Genomic DNA, 14,185 nt, shown 5'->3' on the forward strand with positions numbered 1-14,185 from the left:
CCACCCAAAGACAGCTAATGCAACTCCAGAAAGAAGGGTCTATCTTTAACAGTTTACTCTACGTTCTAACTGTGGTTTCCGTAAGAACACACTGTATACAAACTTTGTTCCTAAGGTTATTTCTGTTGGTGCCAAATTGACTTCAATTCGCAAAAATCATGTGGTGCATCCCATGTAACTCGGATGTTTTATTCTAAAGAAAACCGAGGGCTTTTCCCTCTTCGGCAGCCATCCCTGTTTATGGAAAGATTCACTTCCACCCTAGGGATCAAACTTAGAATCAGTCACCAAATGTGGGCTTACTTCTTAGAAGACCTAGCAAAGACTTTGACCCCTATCCCAGTCTCGACCTCAGACTATATCCTATCAGGAGCCGATAGGTGGGGCTTCATACATTATGGTGAAAAAGTATGTGCTCTCTTACCAAAATCTTAGGGTACCAAAATCCTTGGGTCCAAATCTTGTCTCCTCTTTACTGCCTGCCTTACCACGGGCCAGTTATTTAACCTTGTGTGCCCCAATAAGTAAAAACGAATATAATAATATTACCTACATCTTAGGACTATTGTGGGGTTTAAGTGAATTAAATATACAAAGCATTTGGAACACTGTCTGGGATGTGCTCGTAATAGCACTTGTAAGAGAACCATGTAAAGGAGACAGCAGTACTATTTAGGAGATTATCAGTCAAAGAAAAAAAGAAAAAGGAAAGAAGGAAGGAAGGGAGGGAGGGAGAGAGAAAGAAAGAATATGGTATTAGCGTTTCCACTTCCTGTCTAGGTTTTCTGGTCTGTTCTGCGAAATGGAAGATGTAGATCTTATCTTCTCTCCTCATCTGCCCCTTGAGATACAGACAAGATTCGGTTTGAATCTCTAATGCAGAAGTGTTTCACAAGATTTCTGTGAATTCATGGGTTGGGCATGCTTTTGGTTACAGCTTGTAATACTTAGGGTTCAGTCTAAGCTGCTATAATAAAAAGACTCAAAACAGCAGTGCCTTAAACAAGATAGAAGTTTATTCTCCCTCAAGTAATGGTCCAGGGGTTGCCAGAATACGGAAGATAAACCACTCTGCCATCTTCAGTGCACATGCTTGAGTTCAAGGTGACTGGTCCAGCTCCCGCCACTGCAGCTGCATCCCAGGCAGCAGGAAGAGGAAAGTGGCATGCAGAGTTCATGCTCATGCCTTATAGAGGCTCGATGCAGAAGGGGTACATACTGTGTCTGCTCACATCTCATTACCTAGAACTTGTTGCATTGCACAACTAGCTGCAAAAGAGGTTTGGAACTGCATTTGTTACCTAGGCTGTCCTCTAAGTCTAACTGCAAAAAGGATATGTAATGAGTCAAGGGAGGAGAGAATGGATGACGGAGGACAACCAGCAGTTGCTACAGTCACCCTCTCCAACCACTCCAGTATCCATTCACACCCTTCCTCCTGCAGACAGCATGGAACTTAACGTGCCCCAGCCCAGGGAGGCAAGCCAGTGTCCCACCTGGTTACCGTTTCTAGCTCCAAGTCTGGGCTTCATCCAGCAAGGAGCAATCTTTCCCACAACCAAGATGCAGCCCCTCCTGGCCTGCTAGAGCTCTGCCTGTTTCTCTCACATATATACACATGCCCTGTACACACATGGTGGGGTAGAAACAGACACACTGCAACTTAAACCTCCCATTAGGAAAAGGGAAGACGGAAAAACACAGCAGCACTTGTCCACAGCAATTACCGAGGTTCCCTCCCCTGACTGAATAAACGTCCTTGATTTGATCCTGCTTCTGCCCACTGGGAAGACCGTTCTTTCCTGTCATTCTCACTTGTCACATCTGAAGTGAGTGTTGAAAAGCAGACTTCCCTTGGGAGCTGTGCAGCTTTTGTAACTCACTTTCTGCCTGGGACATCTTTGGGGGATTAGGGTTGTTTTAGGGTTGGAAGAATTATAGGCTTCTGGCTATTTGGTTCCAGTTGATTCCATGTATGTGTAACTACAGCCCAAGAGCTCATCCAAACAGAGCTGTGTTTTTTTAACTGCTCTTATATTTACTCATCTTTGTGCTCCATTCATCTGTCTGTCTGCCTTTCTGTCTGTCTGTCTGTCTCTCTTTATAGTTTCTTTGAAATCATCTGAAACAGTACGTTTGAGTGGGATGACAACACCCTTCATTGAATACCGGCATCGGAACTGACTCCCGCTATCTGGACCGGAAGTCCCACTGGGAAGTGATCCGGAGGCTTGGGGGCTACCATATTATCACCTGCCAAAGCCGCCCCTTTAGAATGTGAGTCACCTTTCGTAACTAGCCTGAGGTTGGCAATCTAAAAGCAGCAAGAGGTTTCTAGAACACACCAACATTCTGAGCTTTCCCAACCAGCTTCACTGAAGTTTCTGGATCTAGAGCCATACAATCTGTCTTCGAAGCTTTCATTACAGACAGTTTTCCCAAATGTTTGGCCATGGCATAGCAAGAACTCCCCGACTTCCAGCTTGCCGTGTTTCCCTTTGCCTCCTGCTACCTGAGCACTGAGCCGCTTCTTTTCAGTTTTGTTACGGCAACACCCCACTTCCGAGTGTAAATTCCAAGGCAGGCAGGATACAGCATAAGCGGCTGTCACAACAAAACCCAAAGTGCAGTGACTTAAATAAGACAGATGGATCATATTTCCAGGATGTTACAATAATTTCTTTTCACTTTTAAACCATTCTGAAATGGGAAAGTGTCTTACAGTCAATAGCATCAATACAATCAAAGCATCATGTCATAGCTTAAGTGCCTCTGTGTGCTTTTCATCGTGAGGGTCTATGAAGAAATAGGGCTTTTGCAATTGGTGACAACTCAGACTAGATTTTCCTCTCATAGAACAGCCCAGACATTGACAGTCCAGGATGGGGAGAACAACTCTGTGACCCTTAACACGGGAATCCCATATTTGGGTCCGAGATGGCTGCTCCAACTCTTCCATCACTTACCAGCCAACAAAAACAGGGAAAGAGTCAGGAGAGTGCACGTTCAGTCCAACCTGGAAGTAATACATATGATTTCTACCCCATCCATTAGCCGTTCCCTTAATCACATGTTCATACATAACTTCAGAAAAAGCTTAGAAATGTAGTCTCCACCTGGACAACAGCGTTCCCAGCTAAAATTCAGCAGGGAATTTTTTTTAATGATAGGAAAGAGAAAGAATGGCTATTAGGAATCAACAGACAGCCTTCACCATACCTCTGCCTTCAGCTAATGCATGATCTTCCAATGTGTTATTTTATCAAACCCAGTCAGTTCCCTGAGCCCCAGAATTCACTCCCTTGGGCAATTTGCCTTTGAGAGGTTGACTTTATGAAGCCGTGGATATGGGGAGGCAAGATTTCCATCACAACGACGAAAGTGACTTCAAAATGGGTAGTGAACATCTCTGTTCCTTTCTTCCCGGCACCCAACAACTGCAGCACATCAACCGTTTCTAATCAAATCATCCTCTCACTCCTCACCCCGCCTGCAATCTCCTCCACCACTGCTCTCTCATTTTTTAGCCCATATCCAATGGGAGGCAGAACTGCTCTCTCTTCCCTCTCCTTCAGCCCTTTGAACCTCTTCCTTTGGAGTCTCACACTTAGGATTAACAGCTTATCAAGGGTTTTTCCCGAATGAAGATAGATACCTTCTCTAAAAGGAAATCTGCTGGAGTCACCTATCAAGTCAGCAACATTAGCATGCTGCTTCAGAAGACTGTCTGGGGACTCAGGGTAAGATATAAAAGTCAAGGCCAGATGCCTACAATTCGACCAGATGTCACCTGACAAACACCAAACGTGGAGAAGTGGGATTCAGCAAATCCTTAGAGCTGAGCATCGTCTTAACATTCAGTGAGTCATTTTGAGTACAGGTCCATAAAACGATATTTATTTTCAGCGTTGTTAACCCTCTAACAATATAGTCTTCTTTATTTGCTTACCGGTTTCCTTACGAAGGTCCTGAACAACGCTACCACCATCCGCCCAGTAATGCAGGTATGTGCTCAGCTGTAACCTCCATATAATTCTTCCTTGGATGCCAGTAATCAGGGATTCATGAGTCCCAGCTCAGAGGGTAGCCATTCATCTTTCCCCTTGTCTTTCTAGTGCCTGTACCAGCTATTTATAGCCTCTTTCCTGGGGCCTGGGTCCCTGCTATTCATATCCTCTTTTCCCACATTTTATTGGAACTGAGAACACGTCTGTCATGCTGGCATTAATATGCACAAGACTCATCCAGCGTGGGGCCTGATACAATCAAGAATTCCCATCCGGCTTTCCCAGCATCGGCAGCTCACTACCAGGCTTGGGAATTCCACGTGGGACAGAACTCAGATCCTGCCAGCTTCCTGGCACAGACATGGTGGGTTCTAGGCGGCCTCCAACAGTGATGTATAACTCTGGGCATCCAAGGTGGCAGGTGAGAGTCTGATGGCCTCCTGCCACTCACTGTCAGCCTCCGGGTTTGGATCAGTTCCTGTAAGTTTGGGTCAGTTCCTGTAATGGCTGAATCACGCTGGTACCAGTCCCTTATTAATAAGAAGTAGACTTTTTACGTTGGGCTTACCTGGAATTATATGGGAACGGGTCTCATATGGTCAAGGGAAAGCAGCTCTCCAGGCCTCTATTTAAATGCTGCAAGTAGTTTCTGCTCCCCCTAACTCCATCCAGATGTGGAGACTCCATGCCCATGTAAATTAGATGGCTTGCCTTCTTTTCAGCCTGGTCGAGAATCTGCATTCTGACTCACCCAGGAAAAAAAAATGGAAACAATGTGTGGCAACTACACACAAGACATGCTATTTTAATAGTCCCAGCTCTGTTGAAGGGAAAATCAGCGCTTTTGTGCTGCAGACAACGGCATTTGCATTTCGAGGGGCTAGACACTCTGGCGCGGTAAGAACCAGGCCAACGATGGCCTTCCATCCCGGGTGTCAGCTCTTCCTGCTGCTGGCGTTCTGATTTGGGTTCTAAGTATCCTTGACTGGAAGCCACATCTGTTCTCTGCCCCCAGCCTTGCTGTGGTGACTTTCTAAAAGGGAAGAATTATTTTGAAATAATGAACCCTCTGTAGTGCCTACAGCATTTTCCATTCTTTTCCTCTCTCTCGAGCAGGGGACTGCAGTCAGGCAAATGGGGGCACCCCGAACTCGGAACACAAAAAGCAATTCACACTGCCCATCATGTTTTTTGTCTTCCACAGAGTGTCTCATTTAAGACGCAACCCACGAAAGGCCATTTCACGGAACTGGGCTCTGGCAGAATGGAAAAAAAATTAGAAAAGAGAAGGGGAAAAGGCAGCCTGTCTCCTTTGGGCCATTCTGGAGTCGTTTACTGATGGCTCTTTGGAAAAACGTGCTCCGTGACTGACAGAATTGAATTCATCTTCAGTCCACCTTCACCCCAAACTCATCCCTCCTCCTTTGAGAGAGCAGGAGGGGAGAGGACCACAGATGGTGGAGGCGCCTGCAGGCACCGAAAGTAATGATGCTGCCTTTTCACAGGATGGCCTCAGAGCAGCTCCCCAAGGCTCACTCCAGCTCTTCTAGAAACCCACCTCCTCGCACCCTCTCAGATCCTGCCCCAGGCACAGTCTACGACATCTGACATGTGTGTTCATTTACCCTGAACTAAATGTGAAGCTGAGAAATGAAATTCAGAATAAATCAAATAAATCACCACTGAGACTCATGTGTCATTAACCATAAATCTCTTAGAACAGTACAGCCATGTCAGGCTGACCAAGCTCTGACAGTTTACAAAGTGCTTTCTGAGGCAACGTCATGTTTGATCCTTGGAGGCATTCTGGGAGGTAGGGGGAGGTCAAGCTTACTACTCAGGTTTTCCAGATAAGAAAAATGACACACAGGGAAGAGTGTTAACTCCCCAAGACCTCAGGACTCACAAGAGGAAGAGGGGAACTCAGCCCAAGGCTTCTGGTTTCCAACTCCAAGTTATTTCCACCACATTTTAACCAGAATCCCAAAGGCATCATCTGTACCTTCCAACTGTCTGACTGGTTGGTCTCCCCACAGTAGAAATTTTAGGCTTTGGACTCACTTGGGAGCAGGGTGACCAGCTGCCCCAGTTTACCTGCACTCTCAGTGCTCAAACCAGGACCGTCCTGAGGAAAGCAGGACAGCTGGTCACTACAGCAGGTGGGACTCCCAGCACAAGTATGGCCAAGGATAGCCAGGCTCCCCTCCAATCAGCAGACACCATTCTCAGGCCCTGTGTGCTATTTCCAGAGGACTCCTCTAGCAAATGCTTTCAGAAAGATGAAGAACTCCAAAGGGCCCAGTCGATTAAAGAGACACGCAGCACGCCTTCAGCAACTCTGTCCCGTGCCAGCGCCAGTGCCAGACTGATTCAAGGAGCAGTGACTCCGCTCCTCAGAGTGCGTCTGGCACAGGTAACTCTGAACCCATCTTTCCCAGGCTGTCAGAGAACAGCCCTCCCACCTGGCTGGACTGAAGCCCGTGACACCAGGGACCAGTGGGAGGGTGGCGGGTTGAGTAGGAAGGAGAAAAATAAGGGATTTGTTTGTGACTTTTTTCCCCAATGACCTTGGGCTTCTGGGGGATTGTTCATTTTGGTGATTGAGTTACTCCACCAAAGAGAGGACTGATGCCAACGTTTTTATATAACTTCTGTGCACAAGCTGCCCTTCTGCTCGAAACAAAACAGAGTCTCTATTCTCTATGCTTTTGATGCTAAAGCCAGCCTGATGTCAGGCCAAATGTGGGACTATGTATCAAAATCCTGAAAAATGTTTGTAGCCTTGGACCCAGAGATTTTACTTTGGGGACTTTCAGCTTAAGAAAGCAATCGGGGACACAGAAATGAATGTGAATACTAGTAAGATCATCAGAGCAGGGAGATCATCTTGCTACACTTACTGCTGGGGGTTCCAGAAGGTCTGAGCATGTTTAGAGCACTGGTAGAGAACTGCGAGAGAACCTGAGCTGTGTTCCTCAGCGGCGGGGGAGGGGGGTTCAGAAAGAGCAGGGCTTGGGTGGGAGGCAGGTAGAGCTCAGTGGCGGAGCATGTGCTTAGCATGCGTGAGGTCCTGGGTTTAATCCCCAGCACCTCCATTAGGAAAGAAGGAAAGAAGGAAAGAAGGAAAGGGAGAAAGGGAGAAAGGAAGAAAGAAAGAAAAGAAAAGAAAGAAAGGAAAGAAAGAAAGAAGGCTGGGGGGCACTGGTTGAGTGGCAGAGAAGTCCAGGTTGCGGGTGGTGAGTGAGGTAAGTGAGCTGCTGGGAAGCAGCTCAGCCAGAGGGAAGAAACCAGGCAGGGCAAGCTTAGCCTAGGAATAAGGGCTGGCTGCACCTTTGAGGGGTGCAGAGATGCTGAGGAAGAATCAAAAGTTACTATCAAGCATCCATCCCTACATGTGTCCTAGAGGCCTGTCTGAGGCCAGGAAGAGGGTGGGCTAGAAGGGAAAGCTGAGAGAGTAACTTCACTAAACTCTGCAACACTCTAGGGCCTCAGGAACACTTCTGGGGAGAAGGCAAATCATGTGAATAAGCCAGCTGTTTTCCTATTTGACCGCAAGACCTGTCACAGCTTTGCCACCAGGAGTGAGTGACCTGGCAGCCACTGGCCAAGAAACACTGTGCTGGACCAGCGGGAGAGGCTGCAGTTCTGCTCAAGCCATGAGAGGGGCCATCCTAATGGCCAAGGCAACTGGGCATCAGAAGAGACTGAGGGAGGGGTCTGTTCCTGAACACAGGCAAATCACCTTCCAGGGATGCAGAGACTATCTTGCAGATCTTAAAAGTGGTGTGGCTGGAATCAGGCCATTGGGATTAAATGTCACCATTTACAATACAACATACGAAACGTCCAACATAAAAGATGAAGGAAAATATGGCTATCTGAGGAAATATTATGTGGGCACTAAAAGTGGTACTCAAGTACAGTATTTGATTATAAAAAAATTCTTATGATATACTAAGTTTATAAAAAATGTTCATAATGTACACATGTGTATATAGTGTGCAATAGACATATATAAATACACACAGACACACATACAGATGTCTCTGACCTCACCAGACAAATGAAAGTTATCATCATCAAATTTATCTTCCTATCTCCCCTATTAGAGTCTAATTTTCTTGGGAAAAGGCACTTTGTCTGTCTTTCTTACCTTCATACCTTAGAACCCAGAAGAATATCTGGCTTAGAGTATGCACTCGATCAGTATTTATCAGATAAATGGACGGCTGTCACAACCCAGATTCTTACCAGGATAATTCCCTCTCAGACTATTCCCCTGTAATTTTAAGAAGTTTCCAAGGGAGTGTCTCACGCACTCCTACCATCAGCATCCTTCCAGCATTCAGCACATGAGTCCACTTGTCCACATCCTCTGACCATGAAACATCACTGTCACCACTTCTTACAGTCAAAACCCTGTCATCTGTGCCTAGGATTCACTTCCAATCCTTAGAGTGCCAAACTACTACTGGGTTTGAGTCAGAGGTTGGAAAAATGTCCTCCTTTCCAATTCTGGACCACACTTTGTCGCTAGGGTCCAAAGTAGCTCTGTTCGGCCCAGAGACTAGCAGTCTCTCTTGAACAGTCCTGTGATTTGGAGCCCTCATCCCTCTTTCCGTAAAACTTCAAATCCAAGAAAAGCCCTGGGCAGGGATAAGACACTATACTATTCATACCCCATCAATCTAAACTCTCCCATCCTCCACCATAATAAGACACAATTCCCCTTGCATTATAATGTGCAAATAGACTCCACAGGAAGGGAGAGGTGGGGGCACGTTTTTAGCACTAACTGCATCTGGTCCTCAGCTCAGCCAGTCCAACAAGCCTCGAGATGAGATGGAGACTTAAGAGACGTCAGAGTTCCAGGGGGACCCTAAACAACAATTCTCTTTCCTGCTGGGTTCTGAACCAGCTCAGAAACTACCTAGAAGAGGAAGACTCAACTATCACCTTTCTTGCTGCAAGGCTGAGCAAAAACGCATCCTCATATATTGTGGCTTACATCTAGTGGTAAACAAATTTCCTAATCCTGAACTCCTAAGCAGGCAGATTGAACCACCTGGCCTCCTTATGGACTCCCACAGACCCACCCCTGAGCTTGCTGCATGAGAGCAAGTGGGGCCAAGTGTCCCTGGCAGGGGCACACTCCACTAGCAAAGAGAAGGAGGAGCTAGGCTCTTGGTAACTCGTTCCTGTCCTAAACTCGCCGGTCCAAAAACATTCCAGCTCCCCAGGAGGCAAGCCAGGGATAGGATAAGAGTCCAGAAGTGTTGTGGCCAGAGGGTGTTCCTCAACATGCAAAGAAATGTCAGTAATAGGAAATAAATCTCCCCCTGACAACAGAAATACACAGCTATATATGCAGCATAAAGACCCTAGGTCAACAGTTATTATTTTCAGGTCATGACATTCTGGGTAATTTTTAGTTTCTTCCATGAATGCATTCATGTGTGTGTATGTGATTTTTCACATTCTCTATAAGGATGTAATTTATTTGAAATCAAACTGGAAAAGAAAAGTAATTATTCAAGATTATATCTCAAATAAAACAAAGGAAAGAAAAAGAAAGAAAAGCTCATGGCCATCTCAGCTCCTGCCTGGAAGAAACATGTACCTTGACATCTGGTGGCACTGCACCTGTGTTGGTGGCCCACTTACTTTACGGACGTGAACTTGCTCAGAAAATTGCAGGCTAACGACTAGAAATCCAGCAAGATTATTTTCTCTCAAGCTCTCCAAAGACATGATGAGGGCCCACTGACCTCCTCTAACCAGTTACTGAAGATTTCAAAAAGAAAAGGCTGCCAGACTGTAAATCCCTAGAGAGATGACTCTCGGATACAAGAATGTGAGGGTGTTGCTGGTGAGGGGCGGGAGGAACCGGAAGCAGTATCTCAGAATTCCAGAAGCTCGGAGCTGGGAGAATCCTTGGGGAAGGGAGAGAATCTGGTGTCCAGCTGCCTAAATTCACTGCCGAAGAAAGAGAGAAGGGAATGCTCAGTGATTTGATGAGGGTTCCACAATTCTTTAGTCGCATCAGGGCACCTTCTACCTCTCTTCCCATTGTTTTTCAGTGAGAAATGATATATACCATGTGACCAAGAGTAGAAGAATCAAATTGGAAGAAAGTTGTCTGGCCTTAAGAACATCCCTCTTCATAAAAACAGCCAGGTGGTTGATGTGGTTTGCAGGACCCACAAAAACAGAGTCAACATGTAAAAACTTACAGTCTTTTCCCAAAGTGTGATCAGTGGGGCTTTACCTCCTGGGATAGTAACAAGCATGATATAGGAAAAGAGAGGTGGGGAATGGCTTTGAGAAATACTGGGTTAAATGATGTTTTTTTAAGTGATTCCTGATTGCTAACGGGTTTGTGAATTTGTATCTCAAACACCTTCGACCATAGAAACTTTACCCATTTTGTAGGACTGACATTGTGCCGGTATAATTTGGGTAACACTAGGATAGAGGGTCACAGCCGTAGGCAAAATCCATAATTTATTCAGAGCATCCATGGCTGGGTTGTCCATGCTGTGGCCTTCAGTATCGTACCCCAAGTCCTTCCTGAGATAATTAGAAATTCTACTCAGGAATGTTCCCAAACAGTAATCTGCTATTTGAGAACCACATGTCTGTTTATTTTCATTTTGCTAATTTTTTTGCTCCATCATATATAATTTTAAAATCTTTTTTTTTTTGCACTGTAAGAGATATAATGAAATATCTTCCTTAAACTCCAGCATTATTTTGATCACAAGCTTCTCGTTTGATGGACTATGGCACTAAGCCAAAATAAAGCCAAAAAGAAAATCAGCAATGCCTGACAGAGGGTCCTGGGCAGGAAACCAATCAAACAACCTCCATTTGAACAATATCTGTTCAATCACTTCTAAATGACAGCACTGCAAAAAGCGTATGAGCTATTGATTTTATGTTTTTAGTTGCTTTTATATTTAAAAAAAAAGATTCCTTTGTCAAATTGAAGTTGGAAAAGGCATCTGTCCCTGGGAAGAACCATGATGGCCTTAGCTATCACTTTGTTTGAAGAGAAATAGGTGAAAAATTAAACGTTCTACAGATACACAATTTTGTGTGGGGACCATGCCAAGAAAGGGCTACTTCCTTAGCAGTTCCTAAATATACAATAAAGAAATAGACTAAAATTTGATCTAAATTATTATTAGGATCTACAGAGCCAATAGCTAAATCCAGATGCAAAAAATAAATAAATGAAAGTCAAGGCCAAAGAAATAATACATATGTACAAGGCAGAGAAATTTGGTCAAAAGAATGAAGAGTGAGGGTCACTGAAGCCACTTAATGACAGAATGCTTTTTCTTTGTTTCAGACCTGTGTCTGGGTATGGGAATATCCATGATGAATGTGACTAAAAATACGTGCACAGCAGCCTTGCAAGGCATTTCTTAAGTCATCCAAACTGTCAGAAGTCTGTCACTTCTAGTGACGGCAATTTAAAACTTAGAATATACAATAATGGATATGAGGTCTTTTTTTCCTGAAACAGGATACCATGATCTCCACCTCCAAACTAAATGGCCAACTAGTGGTCCTACAGAGAGAACCCAAGGTCAGTGAATTCAATGACCACACACAGGAGTGATGGCTGATTGTCTGTGTGCAGGTATGTGTGGAAAACACACTTCAAACTCCGGCACATCTGAAGTCAGGAGAACAAGTAACAAACTACTCTAATATGTCTCTACCTCCAAATGCGGTTTTTTGGTTTGTGTGTGTGTGTTGCCTTCCTTAAATAACACATCCTGCCAGCCTCACAGTCATCAGTAAGAGAATATTGGTCTTCACGGTCCACAAACCTCCTATTTCATAAACGGGAGCCTGTCTTAAATATTTTCTCAAGAAGGCATAATCAAAGAAATACGAATCTTTCAAAGTAGAGATGTCAATAGAGCCATAATTAATTGATTTCTTAAATTTCCCTTCCTGGCTGTGAAAATTCATCTGCATTTACTTTTTAGAAAGGGTTCTGATTTTCGCCTGGGGCTGGGGCAGCGTCTGCACTACACAGATGGGTGGAGGTGGTGGCTCTTCAGAAAGTCTAGGTTGGGATAGGAGCTGCAACAGAGAGAGCAGGGAGGAGGGACGGAGCAGGTGCAGGTGCAGGGAGGAAGGGGAGGGTGAGTCTAAACTACGTTCCTCTGTTCTGCAACACCCCCTTCCCCATCCGGGCTACATTCTCAGGTTCTAGATGTTTCCTACATGTCAAGCTTTGGTCCCTTTTCGTATTCACCAGGGAAAAAATTTTAATTTACTATAAAGTGATGATACTACTTCATAGCAGACATTTCATATAAGGTGCCCGGGTAGGACTTTTGAGAGTCAGACACACAAGCACAAAAAAAACCCAAAAGGACAAAGAGAAGAAGCAGAGAGAGAAAACCTGCCTATAGCTCTGGCAAAGCCTTCTAAATAAAAAGGAAAAAAAAATCCAAGGTAAGTGAAGGGAATAAACTGCCCCCAGAGAAGATGGGCAAGTGGGGTGGGGACCCAGCTGAAATGGGTTGAGCAGGGGGGAATTCATGCAAGTCCCTCAGACGTCCATGGACTCGTCTGGTAGTAACTCATGGGGATGGCTGAGATAGATGCTTGCCTGTCATGGGAGGAACATGGAAAGGGCCAAGGTTTAGCAAGCAAATGTGAGCCCCATGGGCATGAAGAGACTAAAATGAGGGAATGGGAGAGAGAGCAGAAAAAGCAGGAAAAAAACCTGGTGAGGAACAAACAGTGCATTTAGGGGGAAGGGGCCCAAGTGTTCTCATTTATGGGCACCCTGGACATTTGAAGCCAGTTAATCATTCCTGAAATTCCTGATCGGCCTTCTCCAGAGGATCTAAGATAGGACCTGTCCTCGTCTGTAAGGGTAATAATCTCCTCTACTGGGCATTTTATTTGCTGTGATACAGTGTCCTAAACCTTTGCCCTCCATTAAACTGCAGCATTAGAATTACGTAAGATTTTAAGGTACTTCCGTTCATACAAGGACTAGTCAAAGGGCTCAGTTACCGTATTTACATAACACAGATACATTTCAAAAGAAAAGGTAAGCCATGCCCTTGCATTTTGCAAAACCATTCCCACTGAAACATGAATAAGTTTACACAGTCTTTATCATTCTGCAAGATGTTTTTGTTTGGTTTAGTCCATGTCCCAAACTGTACTTTGTTTTAGACTTCTACTCATTTTCTTTTGTTTGTAAAGAGCTGTGTCAGGCTGAGTCTCAATTTCCTCAAACATTCTGTTTCAAATGAATTACTGATTAGAGAAAAAGTAATGTTATCATCTGAATGCCTTGTGCTCTTTCTTGGTTCCAGCTCATCGCCAGCTCTTCCTAACCTTTGTCGGAAAAGCAAACGCCTCAGGTCAAAGGAAGGAGGGGACAGATCGTGGAGTGATGGGCTTGGAAGGGAAACGGTGAAGGTATAGAGCTGACAGCATCCTATCAAGATGGAGTTGCAAGAGGAACTGGCCATGGCAGTCAGAAGGATCCTCTCGTGTCAGAGGCTGCCATGAAAAGTGGCTGGTGAAGGATGGATAGCATCAGAAGTTTTGACTGGGGGAAGTCAGAGAGGGCCAGAAGAGGAATTAAAAGCACAACCTTGACTAAACTTGACTGTGGCTTTGAGCCCAAATAGAAGATCAGGCTGAGTTCAGGATAATCTTTATGAGATACAGGAGGGAAAAAAGTAACATGTGTTTACAAGCTGGATAAACTTGGATAAACCTGAGATACTCTTAGACTGAGTCACACACCAGGGCAAAGATGACTAGAACTGACCATCAGGAAGAAATGGAAAGTAGCCAGGAAGAAATCTGAGGCGGAGGTTTTTTCCCCCTTTTGTAGAGCAAAGACACCCAAGGAAACAGACATTTGGCAATAAAGGGGCAGTCCAGAGGTGAAATAAAATATTCACAAATCCTGAAACTACTGAAATAACCCTGAGAAGCCCCCATCACCATGGTTCAGGGTGCCAGGCAGCAGTTTTCCATCCAAGATGGGGCACAGGAAAGGGAAGAGAAAAACAGCAGCCACTGGGGATCTGTGTGCGGTGTCGTCCAAGTCATTTTGATCCTAGAAGCAAAGCGGCAGCATTTCCCAGTGATATGAAATAAAAGGAGAAAACAGCTAGGATGCT

The sequence above is a fragment of the Camelus ferus genome, chromosome 11 (genome assembly GCF_009834535.1).
Source record: "Camelus ferus isolate YT-003-E chromosome 11, BCGSAC_Cfer_1.0, whole genome shotgun sequence".
Lineage (NCBI taxonomy): Eukaryota > Metazoa > Chordata > Mammalia > Artiodactyla > Camelidae > Camelus > Camelus ferus.